General features: G+C 42.5%; 1 protein-coding gene across 1 annotated transcript in view; it reads left to right on the forward strand.

Annotated features, from left to right (window-relative positions):
• Positions 1–27251, forward strand: part of LOC124788282 (prolactin-releasing peptide receptor-like) — a 423591-nt gene extending 396340 nt beyond the window's left edge. The window contains exon 2 of the mRNA XM_047255511.1: positions 23929–27251. The gene's annotated coding sequence lies outside the window, so the exon portion shown is untranslated. The remainder of the gene's footprint in view (positions 1–23928) is intronic.
• Positions 27252–27857: the final 606 nt, after the last annotated feature.

The following is a 27857-nucleotide window of genomic DNA, read 5'->3' on the forward strand; positions in this document are numbered from 1 at the left end:
CTCCGTGTGCCACAAAGTGTGATCTCAAGATTGTGGCAACGATTCCAGTAGACAGGAAACGTGTCCAGGCGCTATAGTTCGGGACCTTCACAGTGTAAAACACCACAAGAAGACCGATATCTCACCATCAGTGCCCGCAGACGGCCACGGAATACTGCAGATACTCATCTGGGACATGTTTTATTAGATTGACCAGACCAATAACACCAAAATAAATGGAAATCGTACTTTAACCTCGTACAGTTTTGCAATGGCTTCGTATTAGCGAAGTTGCTAAATTTCGGGCAAAATCTCTTATTAGTCGTAACTCCATTACTAAACATTTACAGGCCTATGTTTATATGAACTTTGTTCTTTAGTTTTACTTGTAGAACAACATATTAAAATATTCGCATGTTTTCGTGTATCACCCTATATATGTCACGTTAAAAAATTATAATCTTAAGACCTTAGTGTTGTTTATTTCAAGGTGCCTATCGTACCTCGTCCGCGAAACAGTCAGCAGTCAGTAGTCATTTAAAGCGCATATCTGGGTACTAATGATAAAAATCAAAATCGTTATTATGTACAGTTGCAAAGAAGTATTGATAAAACAACTGCTGTTCTAGTGTGAATCTGATCCCAGGATAAATACTTTCGCGGACTCTTCTCTGTGTAGCTTCGTAGATTTTTCTCCTTGTACGCCACAGCTACAAAAAATGGTTCAAATGGCTCTGAACACTATGCGACTTAACTTCTGAGGTCATCAGTCGCCTAGAACTTTGAACTAATTAAACCTAACTAACCTAAGGACATCACACACATCCATGCCCGAGGCAGGATTCGAACCTGCGACCGTAGCGGTCTCTCGGTTCCAGACTGTAACGCCTAGAACCGCACGGCCACTCGGGCCGGCGCCACTGCTACAAGTACATCTCGTTATATCCGTACTTTGGTGTAGTAGAATGTCACAAATTACTTCTAATAGCATTTCTAGAAGTGGAGAATCTGATGGTGCTGAAAATAGAATGATAAGCAATTTCAGTCTATTTTTTGAGCTAAATATCTGCTGAAATCGTGTTTAGAAACTTCATCGAAGTCGCGCAGTTTTTGTCGATAAACTACGAAAGATTATTTTGCAAAAAAATAGAATCGAAAAGTATGAGATTTCTAGTTCTAAGTTTATTATCATAAGGTCCGTATATCTCTACGAATACATTAATCTGAATACACGTGAAAATGACTAGTCGATCTTTTTCTTTTGGTGACATATGTAACGGTGTTTTTAAATCCATACGACGGGCAAGCAGTAAAGGAAACCAAGGATAAACTTCGAAAGAAAATTAAAGTTCAAGGAGAAGAAATAAAAATTTGTCTGGAGTATTGCTTTATACGGAAATGAAATATGTACGATAAACAGTTTGTGTTAGAACTGAATGGAATATTTAGAACTGTGATGCCACAGAGGAAATCTGGAGGTTAGTTGGGTACATCGAATATCTAATGAGGAGGCAGGAGGAGACAGGGGTTACTTGTTTCAATTATTTTCAATAACTGTGGCGCAAGAAAGTTTGATTACTATTTTAATACCACAGATTTTAATAGGTGACATCTTCATTGTACATTCAGCATATATTTTTTCCTTATTTCCACTTAAGAGAAATATTCCTAACATGATGTTATTTCCGTTCATGTACACTGTAACACTTAACTTAAGATCGCCCACGGGTTTTTTTCTGGAGGGTATCAGTTTATTGCCATAAATGGTGTAGGCTATTAAGCATTAACCAAAAATGTATAGTTCTGTATAGTTGTTATTCTCTTACTAGCAATTTGTTGTCAGTATTACAAAAGAGTTTGTTTCCTTTCTACAAATTATTGATAATCTCGCATCTTCAGAAAATTTTATTCTGATGATTTCAGTTCGGTCATTTAAATTTCATTATTAGAATTACAGTTCTTACAAGTATAATTTTTATCAAAACTCGCACAATTACAGTGGTAGGTAACTGTCATTCAACGGTTCCACCTCTTTCTTTTTCAGGGTGTAAAGAATAATTTACTCATGTATTTAAAAACAGGACTCAGCACTTGCTTTCGCTTACAGATCACCTTACGTTCGCCAACTTTGGCATTTGGTATATCTTAAGTGTTAACATGAATATCTGGCGTCGATGTGGGAAGATCTGATGATGAAAATGAGACTGAGTGCTACAAGTAGGCCTATAATTCACGGATGATCAGTCACGGCCAACGGCAAGAAATTTTCATCACAAAGTGTGTCTCCATTGAATGACAAAATAGCGGTCGCCACGAATCATACCGTGATGTCGTTTGATGTCACTGCGTTTCTCAGTGTCTGCTGCACTACAGGAGGAGTGGGATAAATATAGTTCTCCCATAGTTATTTCTAATGTACATCGCATGCACTGTTGATAAACGTCTTGAAAGATCGAGAGACAGCCCTGACCAAAGTCTGTTATTTATCACGTGTGTGCCCCCTAGGGACTCAAGGTTCTTTTGTCAGTTTGTGCGTGGCGCACATAGGGCCCCAAGCTATTCAGCCCATTCTTCCTTTCCTGGTTGAATTTCCTTCACACTGCCCTCCCTCCATATCCTCACTCTTTCCCTATTTATATCGACATGTCTGTCCACATGGTTCCCTGTAGTGCTTGCAGTTTTGTTCCTTCTCCCTGTTATTTCATCCTTTTGGCATTTACTTCCCCGCTTGAGATTTGACCTCTACTTTTAGTGTGAGCCATTTGAGGAAGAGCTCCCTCCGCAGAGTCTACAGTGTGGATTCCTCTCCCCCATTCCCCCTTTCCTTACCCTCTCTCTTCCCTGCTGCAGCCCCCTCCACCCTGCTAGGTCACCAGCACCGGTAGCCAGTCCGTGTTGTGGAGCTATTATGTACCCACACAGCTGAGCCCCTTGACAACACAGGGGTGACACTACTCATACCTGAACTGTTCGCTCCCCATGTATGCCAACGAGTGGTTGCTGGTTTCCTGGAGCATCAGAACTCCCAGCAATGGCTGCCATGCCAGGCAGTCCTTGCTGTGGCTGCATGGCACCCATGCAGAGAGCCCATGAACAGATGGGGACACATTCACTCCCACAAAGCCATTTTTTTTGTTTGTTTGTGGAGAATATCGAGGACAAGTTTGGTGAAGTGGAGTGTCTCAGTAAGATGTGGTCGGGTCACAACCAATCCGCAGCTCTTCGTGCTTTTGATCGTCTTGGCAATGTCCCAGTGTCTATTAACACTCACCAATTTCTGTATATGGTCCTGGGACTGAGTTTTCGTAAGAACCTCATCCTGAAAACTGAAGAGGAACTCTGGGCTAATCTGGAGCTATGGGGCATTCATTTTGTTTGACATGCACAGAAGGGTTTCAAAGACAACAGCACTGATATTGGTACCTTCATTCTGACTTTCGAGGGGGATACCTCCAGGTTATGTGCTACAGATCTGATGTGACGCCGCATGTCCACTATCCATGAGGTACTTGAGGCGCTTGCATTTTGGACCTATGTCTTCCCACTGAATGGTGGACGCTCAGTGTGGTGACTGTGAACATCCACTCCATGAGGGAAGCCCCTGTGTTCTGCCACCTGTGTGTGTCAGTCTTCATGACTGCCACTCTCCTCGCTCGCCAGATTGCCCAGCTTACAAGAGAGAAAAGAAGATCGAAGAGAAAAAGTACCTGCATTGCCTGTCCTGTGCTGAGGCTCGTCAAAAATATGAGAGACTCTATCCGGTGTCACTTTCTTCAACTTTTGCCTCTGTTACATCATTTTCCCCTCCTACCTCTTCCTTACCCCAGTCCTGTCCCCCTCTCCCCTCCCCCTCCATTGCAGTTCCCACAACCTCTCCTGTGGGAGCTGTTTCCCCTCCCTGGCTGAAGAAGTGCTACTTTCTTTGGCACCAGCCTCCGCCACAGGACCCCATCAGGTGTCCCATCTGTGTGCTCCAAGGTTGCCCACTCTCTTTCGATTCTGAATCTTGCAGATGCCTGTTCATCCTCTGTGCTGTGCCCTCCTCCACCTCTGAAAGAGAAAAAGAAGAAACTTAAGTCCCAAGACAAGGCCACCTGGTGCCCCGGGAGGTGCCATGTCCTCACGCACAAGCTGAATATGAATTATTATTTATGGACGACCACTGACCAAGTGACATGACCTCTCGGCTTTTTTATGTCTAAAATGAACTCTCGCCACACGATCATCCAGTGGAATTGCAATAGATACTGTTCTCACCTACTGGAAATACAACATCGTGTCGTTCTATTCTGCGTTCTGTCTTGATATTCAAGATATGCACTTCTGTAATGACAACTCTTCAACATTTCATAGTGGCTGGACACTCTGTCGGAACCGTACTGGCCCAGGATTAGCATTTAGCGGGGTCTGCACTTTGGTTCACTCTGATGTTATTATTGACTGGGCCCCCTTCGCACTAACGTGGAAACAACAGTGGTTAGAGTGCAAACGACTCGAGCAATCACCCTTTGCAATGTCTGCCTCCCTCCAAGTAGGACACTTCAACGGTATGGGACTCCAAATTGGCCAATTTATTACAGACTTAGATTTGTGCCTTCTCAATGATGGTTCCCCTGCCCACTCCAGTGCTGCTTATGGTACCTTTACTGCTATCGGTCTCACGATTTCCTCCCCTCCTCTCGTGCCTTCCCAACATTGGTCGTCCATGATGATCTTTGCGAAAGTGACCAAGGATGTAGCAGTCGTTGCCCAGTACCGCTGTCAGACGCTGTAGCGTTTTAAACGAAACCCTTCACAGACCAGCCTCCTCTCTTTTAAGCGTCTCCATGCTAAGACTCGTTACTTTATTGAGCAGAGTAAAAGGCAATGCTGGAAGCGCTATATTTCCTTCATGGGGACGTATGCCGCTTCATTGCAGATTTGGTCCAGGCTCCATAGCCTTCTGGGCCACCAGAGCCTTCATGTGACATGGCCTCAGGCCCAGAATCCATCCACAACGAGATGATCCAACACTTGGACGTTCCCCAGAGACAAAATTTCTTCATGGTCTTCAACTGAATTTGGCTCACAGGTGCTTTCCTGGCGCAATGGCGGGACACTGTAGCTATCCCTGTCCTTAAGCGTGGGTAGAACCTAACGCCTCTTGATAGCTACCTTCCTATTAGCCTGACGGATGTACTTTGTAAACTGTTCGAGATGATGGTTAGCTTCAGAATATTTTTGGTACTCGTCTCCCTGGGCCTTTTGTCCCTGTATCAGTGTGGCTTCCGCGAAGGATATTCTCCATCAAACAGTTTACTCACCTTTACGGCAATCTGAAAGGCTTTAACTAACCCCTGGCATCTTGTCCCCGTCTTCCTTGACCTAGATAAGGCATAAAACACAGCCTGGCGCCCTCCTTGACTGGGGCTTCTGTGGCCCCATTCCAATTTTTATCCACTTTATCTCACCGGCTCTTCCTGGTTCAAACGGGCACTACACTCAGCACTCCTCGGATTCATGAGAACGGTATCCCATCCCACAGGGTTCTGTGTTAGGTGCCACACTCTTCCTTATAGCTATCAATGGACTTTTAATTTCTGTTGGTCCTGTGGTTACCCCAGCGTTGTACATCGACGATTTTTGCATCTGGTGCAGCTCCCACTCGGTAGCATCTGCTGAGCACTGGCTCCGAGGTGCCATCCGACTGGCCTCTGTGTGGGTCATCTCACATTTTTCTCGCTCCAAAACGCGGTTTATGCATTTTTGTCGTCGACCCACAATACATTCCAAGCCAGCTACTCGATGTTGTAGCACAGTCCCGTTTCTTAGCCTTATTTTCGATAAAAAGCTGATATGGCTGCCCCATATTCACAGCCTTCCTGGCCCACACATCTCCATCTTTACTATGCCCTGGTCTTGTCCAGACTTTATTATGCTACACAGGTTTATGGCTCAGCAGCTCCTTCCACTCTGCAAATACTTGGCCCTCTTTACCATTGTCAGGTGCATCTGGATATTGCCTTTTCACTAGTCTTGTTGACAGTCTCCTCTCATAAAAGGGGAATACCCCTCTCCAAATATGACGGATCCAACTCTTAGTTTCTTATACAATCGCCATTCGCTAATTCCCTGACCATCCCGTGTGCCTGTCCTCTTGGCAGAAGACATCCACACATGGGCGGAATTGCTGCCTGGAATGCATCTCACTTTCCTGTGTCAGGAACTCTGTCTACACTCACTGGAATGCATCCCATATTTTTCCTCCCACACCCTTCCTCCCTTGGATGGTGCCTAGACCACAGATGAGAAGCGACACATTCCAGGGCTCTAAGATTTCTGTGAGCCCCATAGTTTCCAGCATCTTGTACATGCCATCCTTGCAGAGTTCCAGGGTGCCACCATCTGCTACACTCGCGGTTCTAAGGCAATAAGACAGCATACGCTTTCACGTCTCCTGTTGGCTTAGAACACCATTTATTGCTGTGATCATGTAGTGTGTTCACAGCAGAGCGTCTAGGCACTCACACGCCATTTTTTTTCACAGGCCTCCTTCCTCAGTATTTCAATTTGTACCGACTCAATGAACAGCCTCCAGGCTATCGACCGATGTTACGCTCGTCACTCTTTGGTCTCTGCTATCTTTGACCTTCTCTCTGTCCTTGGCCACGCCGCCTGCTCAGTTGTCTTTTTCTGGGTCCCAAGTCACGTGGGCATCCCAGGGAATGAAACGGCTGACTCTTTGGCTAGAGGAGCAGATACTTACTCCTCATTCCTCTCATGATTCCGGATGTGGATACGTGGATCTACGTCAAATCTGTCTTTGCCACAAAGTGGAATGACATCTGGTGCACTACTGCCCTCAGTAATAATACCGCACAATCTGCAGTTTGGCTCTCTTCATGTCGATCCTCTCAGAAGGATTCCACTGTTTTATGCTGCCTACCCACTGGTCATACAAGGCTTACCCAGCGTTTCGAACTTAATTTATTACGAGGAACACTGCTTTCTAATTACTCATCTACGAAGCGCTCTTTAAAGTTATTCCAGGGAAATACTAAAATCGTGGCACCGAATTACCACTTGCACAAGTGAGAGGTGTCCAGTGTCTTTGACAATGGCAACTCATTTATATTTCTAACAATGTAGTTGCAATAAGGTATGTAAACGAACGACTGATGTGGATAGATTTGACAGTGTCTAGCAAGAAAATTAGGATTGTGTCAGTATATTCGCATTGTGAAGGGACTGATCAAGATAAGATGGATAGTTTTTATGAGGCACTCAGTGATGTAGTTGTTAGAGTAAAGGACAAGGACAGTGTTCTGCTCATGGGTGATTTTAACGCCAGGATTGGAAATCGAACAGAAGGGTACGAAAAGGTTATGGGTAAATTTGGAGAGGATATGGAGGCCAACAGGAACGGGCAGCAACTCTTGGATTTCTGTGCCAGTATGGGCTTAGTAATCACAAACTCCTTTTTTAAACATAAGAACATTCACCGGTATACTTGGGAAAGCAGGGGAACCAGATCTGTCATTGACTATATAATAACAGATCAGGAATTCAGGAAGGCTGTGAGGGACACACGTGTATTCAGGGGATTCTTTGATGACACTGATCATTATTTAATCTGCAGTGAAATTGGGATTGCGAGGCCGAACGTGCAGGAGGTCAGGTCCATATGTAGGAGGATAAGAGTGGAGAAACTTCAGGATAAGGAAATCAGGCACAAGTACATAACAGCGATCTCAGAAAGGGACCAGTTAGTTGAATGTAGTCAATTACAGTCATTGGAAAAGAAATGGACAAGGTACAGGGACACAGTACTAGAAGTGGCTAAAGAATGTCTTGGAACAGTAGTGTGTAAAAGTAGGAGGAAGCAAACAGCTTGGTGGAATGATACAGTCAAGGCAGCCTGTAAAAGGAAAAAGAAGGCGTATAAAAAATGGCTACATACTAGAACTCAGGTAGACAGAGAAAGTTATGTTGAAGAAAGAAACAAAGCCAAACAGATAATTGCAGCATCCAAGAAGAAATCTTGGGAAGACTTTGGAAACAGGTTGGAGACATTGGGTCAAGCTGCTGGAAAACCATTCTGGAGTGTAATTAGCAGTCTTCGAAAGGGAGGTAAGAAGGAAATGACAAGTATTTTGGACAGGTCAGGAAAACTGCTGGTGAATCCTGTGGATGCCTTGGGCAGATGGAGGGAATATTTTGAAGAGTTGCTCAATGTAGGTGAAAATACGATCAGTAATGTTTCAGATTTCGAGGTAGAATGGGATAGGAATGATGATGGAAATAGGATCACATTTGAGGAAGTGGAAAAAATGGTCAATAGACTGCAGTGCAATAAAGCGGCTGGGGTGGATGAAATTAAGTCAGAACTCATCAAGTACAGTGGAACGTCAGGTCTTAAATGGCTACACAGGATAATTGAAATGGCCTGGGAGTCGGGACAGGTTCCATCAGACTGGACAAAAGCAGTAATCACACCAATCTTTAAACATATAAACAGAAAAGATTGTAACAACTACAGAGGTATCTCTTTAATCAGCGTTGTGGGTAAAGTCTTCTCAGGTATTGTTGAAAGGAAAGTGCGAGTATTAGTTGAGGAGCAATTGGATGAAAATCAGTGTGGGTTTAGGCCTCTTAGAGGTTGTCAGGACCAGATCTTTAGCTTACGACAAATAATGGAGAAGTGTTATGAGTGGAACAGGGAATTGTATCTATGCTTTATAGATCTAGAAAAGGCATATGACCGGGTTCCTAGGAGGAAGTTATTGTCTGTTCTACGAGATTATGGAATAGGAGGCAAACTTTTGCAAGCAATTAAAGGTCTTTACATGGATAGTCAGGCAGCAGTTAGAGTTGACGGTAAACTGAGTTCATGGTTCAGAGCAGTTTCAGGGGTAAGACAAGGCTGCAACCTGTCTCCACTGTTGTTCATATTATTTATGGATCATATGTTGAAAACAATAGACTGACTGGGTGAGATTAAGATATGTGAACACAAAATAAGCAGTCTTGCATATGCGGATGACTTAGTTGTGATGGCAGATTCGATTGAAAGTTTGCAGAGTAATATTTCAGAGTTAGATCAGAAATGTAAGGACTATGGTATGAAGATTAGCATCTCCAAAACGAAAGTAATGTCAGTGGGAAAGAAATATAAACGGATTGAGTGCCAAATAGGAGGAACAAAGTTAGAACAGGTGGACGGTTTCAAGTACTTAGGATGCATATTCTCACAGGATGGCAACATAGTGAAAGAACTGGAAGCGAGGTGTAGCAAGGCTAATGCAGTGAGCGCTCAGCTACGATCTACTCTCATCTGCAAGAAGGAAGTCAGTACCAAGACTAAGCTATCTGTGCACCGTTCAATCTTTCGACCAACTTTGTTGTATGGGGGCGAAAGCTGGGTGGATTCAGGTTACCTTATCAATAAGGTTGAGGTTACGGATATGAAAGTAGCTAGGATGATTGCAGGTACTAGTAGATGGGAACAATGGCAGGAGGGTGTCCACAATGAGGAAATCAAAGAAAAACTGGGAATGAACTCTATAGATGTAGCAGTCAGGGCGAACAGGCTTAGATGGTGGGGTCATGTTACACGCATGGGAGAAGCAAGGTTACCCAAGAGACTCATGGGTTCAGCAGTAGAGGGTAGGAGGAGTCGCGGCAGACCAAGGAGAAGGTACCTGGATTCGGTTAAGAATGATTTTGAAGTAATAGGTTTAACATCAGAAGAGGCACAAATGTTAGCACTGAATAGGGGATCATGGAGGAATTTTATAAGGGGGGCTATGCTCCAGACTGAACGCTGAAAGGCATAATCAGTCTTAAATGATGATGATGATGAATGATGATGATGATGATGATGATGATGATGACAATGTAACAATACTTAATACGACTGATCATCATGTTCTTCTGAGAACACGAGTTTCATCGAAATAATATCATTTCTTGATCGTAATACTATCATTTAATTTATTGATTGGCGACTCCATGGAGTGTTCTGTGTACCACGACCAGATAATGGATATAATTGGGAGGAGAAACAGCACTGGTCGTATTTTTTTGTTTTATTATCCGCAAAATCGATTTTCGGTCACTTAGTGACCAACCTCAGTGCTGTAATATACAATTAAAATTGGTAGGCACTGGTATCAATAAGCTTAGAGCGAGTTTATGTGATCGCTCTAAGCTTATTGATACCAGTGCCTACCAATTTTAATTGTATATTACAGCGCTGAGGTTGGTCACTAAGTGACCGAAAATCGATTTTGCTGATAATAAAACAATAAAATACGACCAATGCTGTTTCTCCTCCAATTATATCATTTAATTTACTTAGCACAGACATACTGTCGGTGTCTGCAGACCAACACCAAGTTATAAAAGAATGACCAGGGGAATCTAAATGTTTTTATTGATTGAATATGTTAAGAATGCCCACTGTAGGAAGGTTGGATAGTCTGCAAAAGTTACGTTTCAGTCTTTGGGAGGAAAAGCGCGACATCTTTCCCATTGTGTAGAGGAGAGGTTTGACCGGCAACTTTAAACTGGGGAAATAATTCTGAGCTGATGACTGGCTGGGAGGCCCCCCCCTCCTCGCGCGTTCAGGCGAGCAGAACGGTAGCGTGGGTCCGAGTCGTGGACTGCTGCTGAAGACTTGGACGAGAGAGGATGCTTTTCTGAGATGGGTCGGGCCATGCTCGATTTACGAGTGGGAAATGTGCTATGTTTATGATTAATGGTTTCACATTAGGTGAACAACCTTTTTTTGCAGCTAGACGTAAAGTAATATTAATATTTTGGGGGAACGAAATTTACTTAGGTAGGTAATGTTCAGTAGTAGGTGCTGTAAAATTGTTGCTTTCCTTTGTGATAGTAATTTGCAACTTTGGGGTTTTATAACAATTTCACGGAGAATAATTTAATCTAATTTGTTTGAGCAAGCAAGTTCATTAGGAAAAATGAAATATTTAAGTGCGGGTGGCAATTTATTTAGTTTTACCCCTGGCACCCACCACGTGGGGCTGATCAAGAATTTTATAACTAGTGGACACAAGTGCTAGGGACCTATAGCATGTAAGTAGGAAGTGTGCTATTACACGAAATATGCGTGTGAAATTAATTACTGTTACAAATTTTCAGTTTTCTTACATATCTGCAACCTTGAAAGATTTAGTAATGTGGATCCTTTGCTAATAACGCGTGGTGTCTCGTGTGAAAGCGTGTATCGAATTTTAGCAAACCAAGTGAAGATAATGCTTGCTTATTCATGTTTATTGGAATGTAGGGTCACGTGGGGAGATTTCCTCAATAATTAAAATAGCTAAGCGGGGAAAGAGATTATTAAACTGATAACGTAGACATGAAATTTGGCTGCAACAAAGTAAGTAGTTCATCTTGAATGTGTGTATTTTGTATGTGTAATTTTGGAAGCGTTTTCATATTTCAATGGATGAATTTGTGACGGGAGTAGGCAGCAGTACAATAGTGGCTATTAAAGTGAATGATCAAGTACGCGCGGAAGTTATATGTAATAATTTTGGTTTTCGGTAGAATAATTTTGAGTAGAGTTACTGTATGGTGAATATCGGAACTGCTAATGGCTCGATTCTTACGTTTCTCCTGTGCATATGTTGGTGCTTTAATTGTGGATGCATATTGATTAATGGATACAGTTGTGGACTATCCTTTTCTTCCGATCAAAAAGGGGGCACTTGTGGTAATAAGAGATAGCAATCCGTAGGAGACCATAGTTTTAGTAAAAAGTCAGATGCGTTAACGGTAAATGAAGATACCAAGTCAGATACGTTAAATTTTACATTGTTAATAGGAAAGTCATCGTGGAATCTGATGCAAATTTCATCCCGTGTAAAGACCAGGCGCCTTAATAATTGTTTCAAGAAGTGAGTTTTTTTGTTCTTATAATAATCTTAAATGGTTAATGAATAAACCAATTTGTCCAAAAAAATTCAAATTTGAGTCGGAACATTCTCTGTATAAGAATAGACAAACCTTTCATTATTTTGTTTTATTATCAGTAAAAGAAAGAAATTTTATTTAATAATTTTACTAAATGTATGAATGTCAATCATTGGGCCAAGCAGAATTGACATAGCTTTCAAGTTAGGGCATTTATACAAAGGTCCTACAAATAAATCCGTTGCGCATAGTGTAAAACTGAAGCAGTAAAGGGTACCTTGCACAAGTAGTAAGAGCCAATGTCACTGTTGTGCCTTTCTCTCCAGAAATGGCAGCTCCAACCAGTTTAGTGCCTTTTGTTGCAATAATCTTTCATTTTTTTATGCTGTTGTCACAACATTGTCATCCACCCATATAGACGTCTTGATATTAGAATTTCAGTTTGTCGTAAACACCGGAAAGGTTATTCAATTTTATGTGCATATTGTGTGTTACATATGGCGCACATAGGCGATGATTTTCAGCTCTTCATAAACCCTGGTAGACACTTATTTGATGCATTTAATTTTCATTCTAATCATATGGAATTTTTATTTGATGACTGGTGGCATACTGATAGGCTAATTTCCTTACACATGTCAAATAGTCCATAACATAGGTCTGAGACACCTTCGAAACAATCTTCAAGCGCCGGTTCTTGTTCACTTGGAGGGACCTTACGAGATATGTCCCATCCAGCATTAGGCCCAACCAGATTCTCGACATATATTGAGAATTATATATCTCATTTACATTTACATTAATTGACAGCAAGACACTACATAAACAACATATTTAACATTTTATGTACTGGTTCATTGTGTTTGTTGTGGATGATAGCAATAACTTTGAAAATTAATTCACGTTAAAAGAGTCAGTTTATTCGTACATACTATAAATATGGATTTATGCATACATGTAAGTTCCACATCTCCTCCTAAACCACTGGGTCGATTCCAACAAACGCTGGTGCACTTATCACTTGTCATGTACAAAGAAACATTATGGGAGTAAGAACAAGCTACCTTTCAAAGGGTTGGGTGTTGGGGAGAAAGAGAAGCGTAGCTCACAACGCACAAATAGGCAGACTATATTCATCCAATATGTGAAAACAAGAGAACTTAGTGACCTGCTAAAAACTTTACACATAATTTTCACGCTAAGCCCCCTCCCCCGCCCACCCCCCGACAAAGAAAGGGAAAAAAGTTCATTGTTAACTACATTTTCCTTGTTTATGCAGTAAAATAACCGGATCAGGCATGACGTTTTAATTTATTCATTCCTTATTACCAGCTCTATTCGCAACGCATTTCACGGACAGTATCTACATATACCCCTCGAAGAACATGTAAAAATTATATCATTGTATGCCACATAGTTCAGCAAATATTACGCCATACACAATGAGCTGCGTGAAAACAAAACTGCAGGGAGAAATTCGCTAGAGATTGAGATAAGGCATGTGTGCAAATAAGAATTAAATCTGTTAAATATACAAGAAATGTATGTGACAAGTGCGTATGGAGGTACTGGCCCCTGTTGAAAGGTCCTCTAAAACGTCAGGACCGGTTCAAAGAAATTTGATATGCTTATTACTTACTACCTGGAATGGAACACTTTGGGGGCAAAATGGACAGAGAAAGTGGAAAGGGAGGAAATGGAGAAAGAGCAAGAGGAGATGGAGAGAGAGAGGTGGAGGAGATAGGGAGGGTGAGAAGGAGGTAGAGGGGCAGGAGAAAATTGACCTAGTAGGCGAGGATGAGGTAGAGGGAAGCAGCAAATGGAAATGGACAGGAAGTGGGAAGATGGACATGGGGGGAGGGGGGGAAGCAGGTGGACAGGGTGGAGGAGCACATCGGAGGAGAGAGAGACAGGAGGAAATGGTGTGGTGCGTTGTGGGAGGTGGTCAGAGAAAGGGGAGAGGAGATGGACAGAGGGAGGGGAAGAAGGAGATGGATAGAGAGAGGGGGAAGAACGAGATGGACTAATAGGAAATTGGAACAAATACATGTCCGGGCAACCCCGGATAGTTAGCTAGTGTTACATAAAATAACGCTTCTTTGCATAATCAAACTGTAGACTTACGTGTTGTTATAAATTAACTACCAACAGAATCAGTTTCCGTTTTTGAGCAAAATCAATGTAACGTCATTAAAATTATTCCATATTTATTAGCGGCCTTCTTCAGTGGAGAACAAGCCGTTACTGAATGTCGCACTTGCGAACCCTGTCAGGACCAAAACAACACAAAGGGAACTCCATTAACAGGCATTTGTAGGGCAACCTGAAATTCTAAAACCAGCCATCAGTGATGCAAGGGTGGTGTCAAAGCCATAAAACACTAACTATAGAGCAGTGGTCCGATGAATCTTGTTTCACACTGTTCCCAGCTTCTAGTCCAGTTAACGTCACAACAGTGAAACATGATGAGGGTTCGGTGATGATTGGGTAGCCATATCGTGGTAGTCCATGGAGCTGAGGGTCACTCTGTAAGGTCGCATTACTGTAAAAGATTATGTGACCATTTCGGCTAATCAGGTTTATCCCACGCTGCAAAATTTGTTCCCCCAGTGGTGATACTGTGTTCCAAAAAGATAAGGCTGTTTACATAACTCGTGTGTTTCGGGGCAGGTCTTGGGAGCACGATGATGAAATCTCGCTTCTCCCCTGGTGACCACAGTCACCAGATTTAAACATTATTGCTGTTTTGTAATCTAATTTGGAGAAGAGAGTGCTTGACCACCATGCACCTCCACTATAGTTACCTGAACTTGTCATTAATTTGAAGGACGACTGGAAGTTGTTTCGAATGCCAACAGGTTTGCTGCAGCTTACTGTGCATGGTACGCTGTTATATTTTTGGTACTTCCATATCATTCTCAAGCCCTGTGTTACTCCAGAGTATGTAGCTACGAAAAGGCACTACAAGAGAACATAAAGAGTCATAGAACGCTATCTAATCAGAGCGCGGAGTCTTCGACCCTTGAATGACCCGCATAAGCTCTTTGTGTCCTTGGGTAACGAAGTGTACCAATTAGTTACGTACTAAATTCTCGGAGAGCCAAGTGCACCGGCCGGGCTCAGAAGCCAATGTCCTCGTTTATTTCGCCCTTTCCACAGATACGCTTCCGGATCGATGGCCATAGTGCGGTCGTTTGATATGTCTGCTTGATTAACGAGTCACCTGCTGCCACGCGGTGTACGTCTTTGCCACCACCGCTTCTCATTCGTAGAATACTAGCACTAATTAGTGCTGCTTGACGCTTATCAGCTCTCTCCCTCCCGGTAGTCTACATCTGCACACCACATTGAGAACATGGCAGATGACACTTAGAATGGTCTCACAAGTTAAGATTTTTTCCCTTTCCTGTGGCGTGCGGAGTGCGGGAAGAGTGTTTACGCATGTTTGTGTGTGTTAAAACTAAATCTACTTGGGTAATGTGTAGGGGACAGAACAATATATCTAGGTTCTTCAGTTAATACTGGTTCTTGAAACTTTTTAAGTAGGTTTTAGTGAGATAATTAGTATCCATACTCGAGATTCAGATTTTTCAACATTTCTCTTGACGCTCTTCTGTGTTTTCTCGAGGAATTGAACTTGTGTGAATCAAACGGGTTTGTAGCTGAGTGAGTTCGTCAAAACGTTGCAACGTTTCGATGAGAGTCATTTCCATGAACGTCTGGCGAAGTGTCGAACCGACAATTTATTTATCCTTACGCAGGCTCTGTAGCGCAGCTGTCGTGTCTGGCGAGTTCGTTCAGACTCTACCTCGCGTGCCGTAATGATTTCTCTCACCTGAGAGCGGTCACAGCATACTGTGATCAGTAAGGTTCCCAAGAATAACTTAGTTGGTGCTTACCATCTCTGTCTGCGCTGTCATCATTTGTGCCAATTTAGACAGCCTCCTTTATTACTATGTCCCATAAGCCACTGGTCCTATGCCGCACTCTCGCCCATGCGAGATCAAACGTACAACTGTCTTCCGAGCTGAGCTCAGTGACAGCCGGCGACTGTACTTGCCATTCTCCGGGCACCGCTGCTGACCTCAGTCCCACTGGATACTGAGCTAAACGTACTAGAACTTTAAACTCATTCCGTGGTCGGAAGACTATTTTAAGCTTCATATTTCTGAAGGTTCCTTGCGATCTTTTGGGATGGCGATCTCACACATGGCAGAAATGTCCGTCGCTTGTCCTATTCCTGAGTTGTTTCGGAGCTGCATGTTGCATGTAACGCCCTCGTAATTTTTGAGTCACTGAATCCCGTCTTGGATTTATACGCTCGGGCAGTTTGACAGACCCGCTTTCCTTGTCTCTTATGGTCCGAGCCCTTTGAGCAAGAGTGTTTTGAACAATGTTGTGTTGGGCTACGTGCAAGGTTTTCGTGTACACAGGGCAACCTAACTTGGCATCTTTCTTTTTCCATCCCAATTGTTCCGGAATAGGTGACTGTACTGCGTTGCAACGTCTTCCCGATACTTCGCCTGAGGATTATGGGAGTGATACGCATCGAAAGGCACCATTTTGGCGAACTCACTCTCCTGGAAACCCGCGAGTCTTACATTCGTCAACCTGTGACCATTTGTGCCGCCCTTCTTCCCATACACTCAGTATCCCTTGTCACTTCTATTTTGCACCTCTCACACATTCTTCAGGAAAATTGTACAATGTGAGATACTAGTATTGATAAGAAACCTCCTTTGTAGACTGAATTTTCCCGGTATCCCGCAACTGAATCGAAGTCACCCACTCATCTAACCAAGAACTGAACCCATGTGATGATTTCCAAACTGTAACACCCAGCTATTTATGTGTGTCCACTGATTCTAGCTTAAGGAACGTTTTCATTTTTCTAAAAGCCACGGTCATTCTAATAATTATTTTATGTGGAAAACCAGATACACTATGTTCGTGTAAATTGTAGCAGTTGTATCTGTAAATGCAGCAGTGTAACTTTAAAATCATCTAATTTAGAATAACAGCTGCGAAACAGTTTGTTCTACGCCGAAAAAGAGAAAAAAGGAAAAACCTCTGAATGGTACGAGTTTCCTTTTTCATTAATGAAGCAGTATCCCAAATGTTACAGCAACATACAGGATGGAGCAAATAAAAGAGTCCGGAGGACAGAGTTCCAGGGCACAAATAAGCACAGCAGCGGATAGGAAATTCAGCACTGACTATAGCAATGGTGAAAGTGACCAGCAGTCATCGCTTGGAAATTTCGGGCCCTAGTCAGCAACTTGTGAAGCAGACCGAAGCTGGACTGCTGTAATTACTGCAGTCTCATCCGAAATGCTCTGTTACAGTTATTCAAGACTATGGGGATTGTTGTGATGCACCTTAGACTTGGGGCTCCTCACAAAAAGTAATCGCACAATGGTAGATCAGGTGACCTGGGTGGCCAACTATGGCCGCGACAAGACTGACCCCCGCTATCAACTCTTGTCAGGTGTGAAGATTGTGTAAATTTTCTCCAAGGTTCAGCAGACTGTATGAGCAGTTGCTCCATCCTGTTGGAAGCAACTGTAGGCCTCTTCCTCCTCTGTTAATACTGCCAAAAAATATGGAACACTATTATTTGCTTCTCCCAATAATTCCATTTAAAGATAAGATATTGTCAGATCTTTGAAATAGTCTCATAGCACCTATGATAACTCAGTTCCTGCTAGGTAGCCTGCTTTTAATAGTCCAACAAATCACAACTAAATTCGAAATAGCCGGCTGTTGTGTCCGAGTGGTTCCAGGCGCTTCAGTCCGGAAACGCGCTGCTGCTACGGTCGCAGGTTCGAATCCTGCCTAGGTCATAGATGTGTGTGATGTCCTTAGGTTAGTTAGGTTGAAGTAGTTCTAATTCTAGCAGACTGATGACCTCAGATGTTAAGTCCCATAGTGCTCAAAGCCATTTGAACCATTTTTAAATTCGAACTCTACTCTCCAAAGTACAGATTTCTCCCAATTAAAATGTTTATTCAGGCAAACGTGATAGGTTTTAACAATTCTGGAAGTACCCTAGTTTACATATAAATGTATATCCAGTTCATTGTTTCTGAAGTGTGGTCAACGGTGCTTCTGTTTCGAAACAATAATGTGGTACACAACTAGCAGCCAAACATAACAATGTGTACCCATTCACGAAAATATAGGTACACTACATCTCAGTGACACACATACACTTAACGTGAAACGAAATAAAAATCATTGCCTAGACCATAAATAAAAATCTTTTTATAAAGTACATTTTTATATAATCACGTTAAAATATTCATTTCTTTAAGGCCCATTACCAACATGTTCTTTAGATGATTAAATTAGTGTTTCTCCAAAATTGTTATATTACTTACAAAACATTATTTTCTGCACTTCATGTCTTCTTTCTTTATTGTGATTTAATTGGTGAACCCGTTATCTCCATATATAGTCTTCATACACCAAGTTTTCTTATTTCTTAGTCGTTATAGAAATTCACAAAAAAACCTTTTCAACAGAAACTTGGCTTTTAACTTATGTTCAATGCCAGACCGATTTCAAAATATGAGAAGCCCATTTTTTATCTACTTCCATTTGACTGTGGGAATCTAAGCTCATAAGATTGAACATGAATTAAATAAATATTTAAGACAAGGGTGCCTTTGGAATGATTTTTATCGTATTCCATTTATTTAATCATTCTCACAGTTTAACGTTCTTAAAAAAGAAACGAACCTAGCTTTTAAAACGTGTCTTACATGTCTTTTTTTATTTTTGCGTGTTTCCTTTAGTTTTATCATGCTGTAGAGTACATTTTTAAAACCTGATGCTCTTTATTGTAATAGTTTAATAACAATTGTAAATATGACTCTAATATCGCCAGTAAATTCCAGTGCCTGTTAATCAAGTCACTGGAGACATCTACATAAAACCAATTTACCACGTGGTAAGTATATATCCCATGCTAAAACAGCAAATTACCTACTTGCTACATTTACATAATGAAATTATCGCCAGAGTAATCACCTTAAGGATATAATAGGAATAAAATCACATTGCTCCGCCCTTTTTTATTTACATCAGTTACGGTTAACTGCTAATACCATCATTCACACAATGAACAAATTACTTAATGTGCTGAAATTGACTGCCATCAACCTCAATGCAAGCATGATATTGACGAGAAGGAATCTGACGCACGCTGACAAATATATCGGGTGTGTTTCGAATTACATCATAGTCAGCTGCAATACTGGCAACAAGGAAATACAGCACTGAGACTCCCCGTTGCAGACATCCACGCTGAAGTGAGGCGGTGTATGGCCGAGCTGTTCTAGGCTCTTCAGTCCGTAACTGCGCTGTTGCTACGGTCACAGGTTCGAATCCTGCCTCGTGCGTGGATGTGTGTGATGTCCTTAGGTTAGTTATTTTTAAGTAGTTCTAAGTCTAGGGGACGACCTCAGATGTTAAGTCTCATAGTGCTTAGAGCCATTTGAACCATTTTGAGGCGGTGTACCGTCGTGTCGTATCTACGTCCTCGCACTAACGGGCAAGGGTACGTTCTGAAACTCAGGTAGAACTCTTTGCACGAATCTCAAGTACAGGTGGTCATTCAGACGTCCAGGTAGAAGATATAATCCAAAGAGATGGTCGCCTATAGTGTCGGCCAAGATATCCACAGTAAAACCAACTTGATGGTGTGATTCTACTACAACGTGAGGCTATTCTTCATCCCACACATGGCTATTCTTGCTGTTCGAGATACCATCACGATCAAATGAGGCCTTTTAGAGAACAGCACGATTTGGAGAAAATCTGGTCGATAAGTCTATTGTTGGAGGAATCACTGACACAATGCAACCTTAGGTGCAAATTCAACCACTGCACGGACTCTTCGTGGGAGATATGGGTGTAACTGTTATTCGTGAAGGTCCCTCGTTCCTTCCTTCCAGTGAACAAGTCTCCCGCATTCGTCGATCGAGAGAAATAAACACACGTCGTGACGGATGATACCTGTTAGAAGATCGTTCCACGTATATCCTTTCAGCAGCGAGAGCATTGCATCGTACATTCCCAAACACAAGGTGCATGTCAGTGAGTTCTGCGAAACCGTACCGGTACTGCTCCATCGTATTACATTTTACGTCTCTGAATAGCACTTAGTAATAAATGGGCCTGTCGTTGATTCATAGCACATTCTGTCATGGAGCAACATAAGTACGATACAACAGACCTACCTTACGGACGAGTAAAGTAAACAGAACCTGTATCATGACATCCTAGTAATCAGACTCGTACTCCTTGCTTCCTTGCAGGAAATAAAGAACGCACATTTAAATAAACAGCACAGTACGTGTAAATCTTTACCCATGTTAGTTGTACAGAAGCTGGAATACCGTAATGCTAGACAAAGCGGTAGACAAGTTTACTTCCATATCTCCTTAAGATTGCTTCTCCGAGCGCAGGTTCCGTACCTCAAATTGTACAGTGGTGCATTCTCTATGTCCTGTTACACTTTTACTTTCTCTTACTACAATATCCAGTAGAACGTAAACGGTGTTTACAGGTGAAGACTTCAGTGGTGGCGGAGCACGCGCTGTAAGACTGAACAGAGAATAAAGTTCACCTGCGCGGAACTTCTCCCTGTAGAGACGAGCTATCACGCCCATCTGTTCAGGGGACCCACCGAAATTTATGTGCTTAACAGTAGTTTTAAAAAGAACAAAGGCAGCCTAAACGGATCCAGAACTTCTGTGCTGCAGCAAACGGCCGTTAAATGTACCAATGGGAAGGGAAAGACCCTCAGAAATTGTCACTGCAAGTACGTACTCTATCTCATCAGAAGTACCTAGAAACCTATTAGTGGAGATTTGTCCACCATTCGCCTCTGTTGTGACTGCTGGGAACAATTTCAGTTACGTGTCTGAGTGTCTGTGGAGGAGCGCAGCCCATTTTTCCTCAAGACCGGAATCAAGATGTTGCACGCTGCAATCAGGAATGAAGTCGATGTCTCAAGTCATCCCATCGATTGGGTTCAGTTTGCAACCATGGGTAGGCAAATACGCTTCAGGAACGTTATTGTACACATACCATTGCATCACAGATACTGCTTTATGACTGGTCGCGTTGTCATGATGATAAAGACATTCATCAATTACGAACTGTTCAGCTATTGCACGCAGTACACAATGCTGCCAAATGTATTCATGTCCTTCTACAATTAGCGTCCTCTTAAACGAAATAAGGCGACTACATCTTAACCAAGACAAACATCCTCACAGTGTAACACTGCCTCCACCATACCTCACTGTTGGCACTACACATGGTTGCAGGTAATGTTCTCCAGGCATTCATCAAACCCAAACCCATCCATCGAATTGCCTCAGAATATACTGTGATGTGTCACACCAAGTCAGTTGATTCGAGTCATTTACTATCCAGTGTCGGCGTTCTTTAAAACCGCTTCAACCATCGCTTAATATTGACTACAGAAGAGTGTGACTTACGAGAAGCGGCACAACCGTTGTATCCCATTCTTTTTAACTGTCTATGTAGAATCTTTGTAGTAGCTAGATTGCTGGTAGCACTTCGTAACTGACTAGTGACTTCTTCCGCTGATCTCATTCCATTTTTTACAGCAACCACGGGCAATACTCGACCGTCCCTGTCAGTCAGTACATGAGGTCTTCAGCCGTGATTGATCCTGCGACAGACGACTTGGGTAGCTACATAAGGGTTGAAATGTACATCAGGGATTTGTTACTCAGGCGACATACAGTGAGTAGACCTCGTTCGACCTATTCAGCCGTTACTGCTTCTCTACCGACAACACAAAACTCCCCATCTGGTATCGAGCGACGCGGGTTTCGAATCCGCGCCCGACATGGACCTCGATTACCACTAGAAGTCTCTGCACCCGTCGCGCCGTAAGCCGTGGCCGCGCGCGTTCCTGGCCGGCGTATAATGTGAGGACGCCACGGTGGAGCACGTGGTCCCACTAGCAAATAGCGACGTACCCCATCCTGTATTTAAGCTCTTGCCTCTCGCTCAGCAAGGCACCCAGGCAATCATCGTAGGTCGTACCACTCGCTCCTTCCGGCTCCTGGATTTCTCCCTTACTGTATGCACCCGTCCTGTCTGCCTCTCCTCCACCCTCACCTACCTTGGCGTCACCATTGACCGTCACCTCACCTGGATCCCTCATCTCCGCTCCATCCAATCCAAAGCCCACAACTGCCTCCGACTCCTCAAACTCCTCTCTGGCCGGACTTGGAGGTTGCACCCCTCTACCATCCTCCACACCTACAAATCCTTAATCCGTCCCATCCTCTGTTATGCCAGACCCGCTTGGATCTCTGCCCCCCCCCCTCCACTGCTATAAGTCCCTCCAGATCCTTGAGCGTCATGCACTCTGCCTCGCCTTCTGTATACGCCTCCTGTCCCCCACACGGATCCTCTATGACCTCATTCCTTTCCCCCATCTGCTCCTATTCCTCAAACATATCCGCATACTCTACACATCCCGCCGCCTTGATCCCCCTCACCCCCTGGTTGCTCCTCTCCCATCCTCGCCCCCTGCCACGCCTTCACTGTTGTGTCCCCCCTACCCTCCATCTCTACACCCTTCCCCTCCTTTCCCAAGGTTGCTTCCATCAGCTCCCCCTCCTGGATGATGCCCTCTCTCCATCCACCCCTCCTATCAACTCTAATCCTCCCCCCCCTCCATTCCTCAGTCCTTTCCCTGGGCTCCCTCCTCCCCTCCCTTCCATCCTGTTTTCTCCCTGCCAAACCTCTCCATACCTCCCTTCTCCCCTCCCCCCCCCCCCCCACTGAGTCCTTTTGTATTCCCCTCCTCTACCTTCCCCACGCCCTGTCGCGTCTGCCCAGCACCCCCCACCCTTTTTATGAGTCCCCATCCTCCATCGGCTCCTTTCACCCCTCTCCCCCTTCGCTTTTTCTCTCCTTCCACCCCTCTTTTTAATTTTCCCATCATCTGTCCAGTTTCCCCGTACCTGCTCTCGGCTGTGGTATGTCACATTCGCCAATTTTTTAGTGCAGTGTTCCAGTGAATGTTCAGTGTTGTTCGTCTTTCTACTGTTGCGAACAGAAACTGTACTGTCGCTGGGTGTGAATTTTATGTCTTTTGCGAACAGAAACCAGACTGTCGCCGTGTTTTTAATTGTCTGTCTATTATTTTACCTGTCTGCTTCGTATGTACTTTATTAGCATCATCATCCCTTTGTTATATGTTTTCAGTTCCACGATTTTTTCGCCATGTTACTATTTAAGTCTCCGATTTTATCGCCTGTTTTTATTATTTATTCTCTTCATCTTTTTAAAACAAAGTCTGTAGGCTGAAGAGCGGCATAGTAAGCTGCTGACAGCCAGCCTCCTTTCGGGGGGATCGAAATTCAATAAAGGAAAAAAAAAAAAAGAAAACTCAGCAAGGCAGTCTGATATTCGCGTGAGTCTGTCGACATCTCGCCTGCAGACAACGTGTTTGCTTTATTTTGTTTCCGTGTACGAGTGGACGTTGTGGATTCGTGAGGTTGTGGCTTGTGGCGCTGTAGCTTCTTGTGTGTTGTTCGTAAAGTCTAGCTCGGTCGTCCGTCATTGTCCGTGCCCGTCCTTTCCCATTCGTTTGTTTGTTCGCGGCCCGCTCGCGTTTGGTCCCGCCTCGCTTCGTTCTGGTCGCGGTTATAACTCCCCGCCTCCTTTCATCTAGTAGTTCGTTCCACATTACGTAGGGTTGCTTCTAACGAGATAGTGTACAACCTGCGATTGTGGGCATGATTCATACCCAGCACCAGCAATGGCGGGTAAATATTAATTACTTAATGCCAGCCACTCACGCTCCTTAGAACTTCAGAAATACCACACCTCGATATATGTGCTTGTTTTGGAAGTATTATGAATTACCTGTTTCCTGTCCTTGTCCTTTCTTTTCAACGATAAAAACTACGGGACGTTATGTATGGTTACAAATAGATACTTTTCTAACAAAATATTTTTCTTCTTTTTCAGAGCTACTTGAACCTGTGTGACATCACATATTCCACCTACGGCATCAGCACATTGGCAGCAGGTGGCAGCGGTACGTTTGGCGACTATCGATGCAGCGACAGCGAGTGCAGTTGCAGTTGCGCCACACATGTGCAGCAAGGGAAATGACTCTGCCGTGCAGTGAACAGTTGCAAACCTAGCTGCAGCTGCACTCATCATCATTGTCACCAGCGATAAACTTGAGCACGATGTTGCTCTAGTTCAGCAAACTGTAATAAATTATGGCACTGTGTGTTTGGTTTAGCCCTGTACTGTGACTTTCGGGTCCTGAGCTACACGTGACTATTACTAGCTGACTTAAAGAGATGCTGTTTACGGTGGAATGACTGTAGTAAATGTGTTTTGTAACACAGTGTTCAGTCACACAGCTATTAGGTCAACTAAGCAAGCCATTATTGGCCAAAGGGTTTAGTGTGTTGTGACAAAGTGGAACAACTGTTAGTGATGAACGAAGCAACACAAAAATTTAGCTAATTTTGCCGTCACACTACAGCAACATCCTGTGTCATACTAGTTAGCCAGCGATGGAGTGATCGTTAATGCTGTCGAGAGTAGTATTCCATTTTCCCAATGTCGACTCTACTTCTCGTTTCTACGCTTCCGTCACCTTCATGATCGAGTGTTATATGATTATCCTTCGCTTTCATGCTAAATGCATGTGACACACATTCGGTCTGACAGTGTTCATGTTGTGCATCTCAGGTTGTTCCAACGCTTGTACTGAGTTTTCTCTGTATGTCTAAAATGACTATATGCTGTATTAGGTATAGTGGTATCGACTTTTTGAAGATTAGTGTATGAGCTCTAGACTAGAATGCTGGCATTAGCAACTGAATAACGGTGAAGGCTGTGTTATGTTCCTGATATCAAGTGTATCTTCTTGCCTCCTATGCCAATGACTTTCTCTCCAGTATTTAATATGCTTTTTATTGGAAATGGTGCGCTGGTAGTAAGAGAAAGCGCTGACTACTTACAGATGTGTCATATATGAATGTGTACGTTTAGAAATATAATACGTTAGTTATTGCTGCTTTAATATTTCCATGAAGAATTGGCAAGTTGGTTTTAACATGTGTGTATCTTGATCAAGTTAAGACCCTGGCTCACACTAAATGTAATGTGTTGCTGAGTTACGTTTCAAAGACAATCATATGAAAGTAATCAGGCAAAAATATAAATGGAACGCTATATATATCCATTTAATTACCTGGAGAAGGAACACAATACCGGGGCATGCGGACTGTCATATAGCTCCAAGCAGCAGTTTGTCTTCAGGCGTGACCGACTTGTACTTCATACTGGCATACGTTGCGACAGTTGATTTAAGTGATACCACTTGAAAATTTAATGGCACATCACTGTTAGTTTCGGAGAAAAGACGTATTTTAAAATAATTAAAGGAATTCAGCGATATAGAGGTCTGAAATTCAGCCAACTCTTATTTCAGTCAGACTCTCAGTATTTGAAATCGACCTCTGACGGGTGCTTTATCAATGGCTCACGCATATCTCTGACACGGCGGAAAAGTAAAATACGCGTTTGCTACGTTTATAAATACTCAGTGTGTGTCTTTCCAAATTATTCTGCAATTATATTTAAATTTAAATACGGGTCATTTTTAAACGTAAAAAATGTTTTTGCAAATTTTATCAGTTCTGAAATGCACAAGAATAGCAGGTATGAGCCCCACATTTAAGCTGTTAGTGTCTCGTCACGAACACTGCTTGATGTCCTGTCTTTCTTGTGCATCTTCAGAGGAGTGTGAATCATTGCCAGTGTAAGTCTACAGGGACAGTGGTAACTGGCAGAAAATCCCGTCTTCCTAATAAGTACATAAATATTTTATGTCAAGGTGACATGGCTAGAAATGTGATTATACATGTACCACGTCGATCAAACATCAAGCGTAAGAGTTGTAAACGTTGTCTTTGCAGTCGCTGTATAAACTAGCCTCAGCCTTCAGTAAGTTCTGTCTTAAGAGTAGACAGCTTTGTCGTCATTTTGTTCATTGAATTGAGAGACTGTAATAAGTTTGATACCTGTAGCCTGCTAGTGGAAGTCACATTTTAACGAATGTTTTGTTTCGTGACGCATGGTATGTACAAAGTCAACAACTTAAAGTATAATCTGACTTTTCCATATCTCAAATCGACTAATCCGTCGTTAAATGAAGCTAACAACATTAATATCATTCTGACAGCTTACGAAAAATTCAGATATATGAACATTACTGAGAGTTATGCATCGCTATTCAGTAATAACCGGGTTGGATACATTTTATTCTATAAGAATCAATTGTGAACAGTCTGATGTAAGGGGATTGTTGGATGCTGAAAATAAGCTATGTCAGTTTATTTGATGAAATTTTTAATCCAATGTAACTCATACTAAGCTTGGTCAGTAATGTAATCGATACTTTTGTGTTGAATGCACAAATATTCGCTTACTACGAATGACCGGTTCTCTTAGTCGTAGACTATACTTCTGTGGATAATCGTATTATGCTCTTCACCTCCAGAATGAGAAGACCAGTTGTGGATGCTGAAGCAAAAATTTACATCTGGTAGCGTAGTCACATTTTTTTCTTCTGGTTCTAGAATTTCATTTACTAAGAGTTTAGTTACTGGTGTGATTTTCTCTTCCGAACGGTTAAGGTAGGTCCCAGGGCTAATGTTAAAATATTAAAAATCCCTTGGTCACTCATAAGACCTACCCACATCACATTTAAAAAAATTAATCTGTAAGCAATTTAGAATGTTTCCTTGTCTTCTGAAAAAAATATAGTACAAAACTTTATGTTCAGTGGGAAGAGCATCAAATTCTTCGATAATAAGGTCAAGAGTTTGCCATTTTCGGCATCGAAACATTACCCATACACCTAAAACTGCAAAATTTGAAATTTGATTGTTAGTCGGTTTGACTTATGAAGGGCTCATTAATCATAATCTACAACTGTAATAAAATTCTAATTTGTATTATACTTTTACTCTCACTTTGTACCCCATTGTAATATTCACATCGTCAAATTCCAGTTGCTTGTTACGATAAACTCATATGTATGCCCTTAATAAAATATAATATTTTTGTCTGATAACATGCAAGTAGAGTCTTGGTACAGTTATTAGCAGCACTGAAATAGCGAAAGTCCTAAACAATAAAAAAATGGCAAGTGCTCCTTTAAAAAAACGAACAAACTTTTTCGTAATGTACATGCACATGTCTTGTCCAGAAAAAACCAATGCCTCTGTAAATGTATTATGGTGCTTACAATATTAATAAATGTATGTGTCTATTAATAGTATATGTCTGCTTCCATGGCTTAAATTTACTCCTTATCAGTGTTGAAACATACAATACCGCTAATAAAATGATGAAGAACGCATGAGTTACATGACTTTATCCTTACTCCCTAATCAATCTTTGTAGTTTTGAGTCTTCCTTTCTGCCCTGATGGAGAATCATATCTGTTCGTACATGCTTTCATGTGATCAGTGGCTAAATGTTCATAATAATCTCAGTTCACCGGCCGATCCTTCTAGTTTCACGTGATCAGTATTTCACTAAATTGAGTTCGTAGTTTAGCTACAATGGGTAAGCCTTAAAATGAAAACACTTCAAGTATCATTTTTTACACATGGGATCCTACTTGCAGCAAATGATTCTGGTGTGGCGACTTTGTGGGTAGTCGTACCACGCTGGTGGATCCAGCGAGCAGCGTCCACTATAGCTCGTGAACCGACGAGTTACGTAGCTGACACCCTCTGTCGCAGTTGCCCCTTTTCTTTTTAGGTCATCAGTTTCTTGTCTAGTTTTATGCGTGCCGCAACGATTCCTCTCCCGAGTCAACCTCTCCAACTTAGTAGCCTGTGCCCTCAGTCATTTGCTGGATG

This window comes from Schistocerca piceifrons, chromosome 3 (genome assembly GCF_021461385.2).
Source record: "Schistocerca piceifrons isolate TAMUIC-IGC-003096 chromosome 3, iqSchPice1.1, whole genome shotgun sequence".
NCBI classification, from domain to species: Eukaryota; Metazoa; Arthropoda; class Insecta; order Orthoptera; family Acrididae; genus Schistocerca; species Schistocerca piceifrons.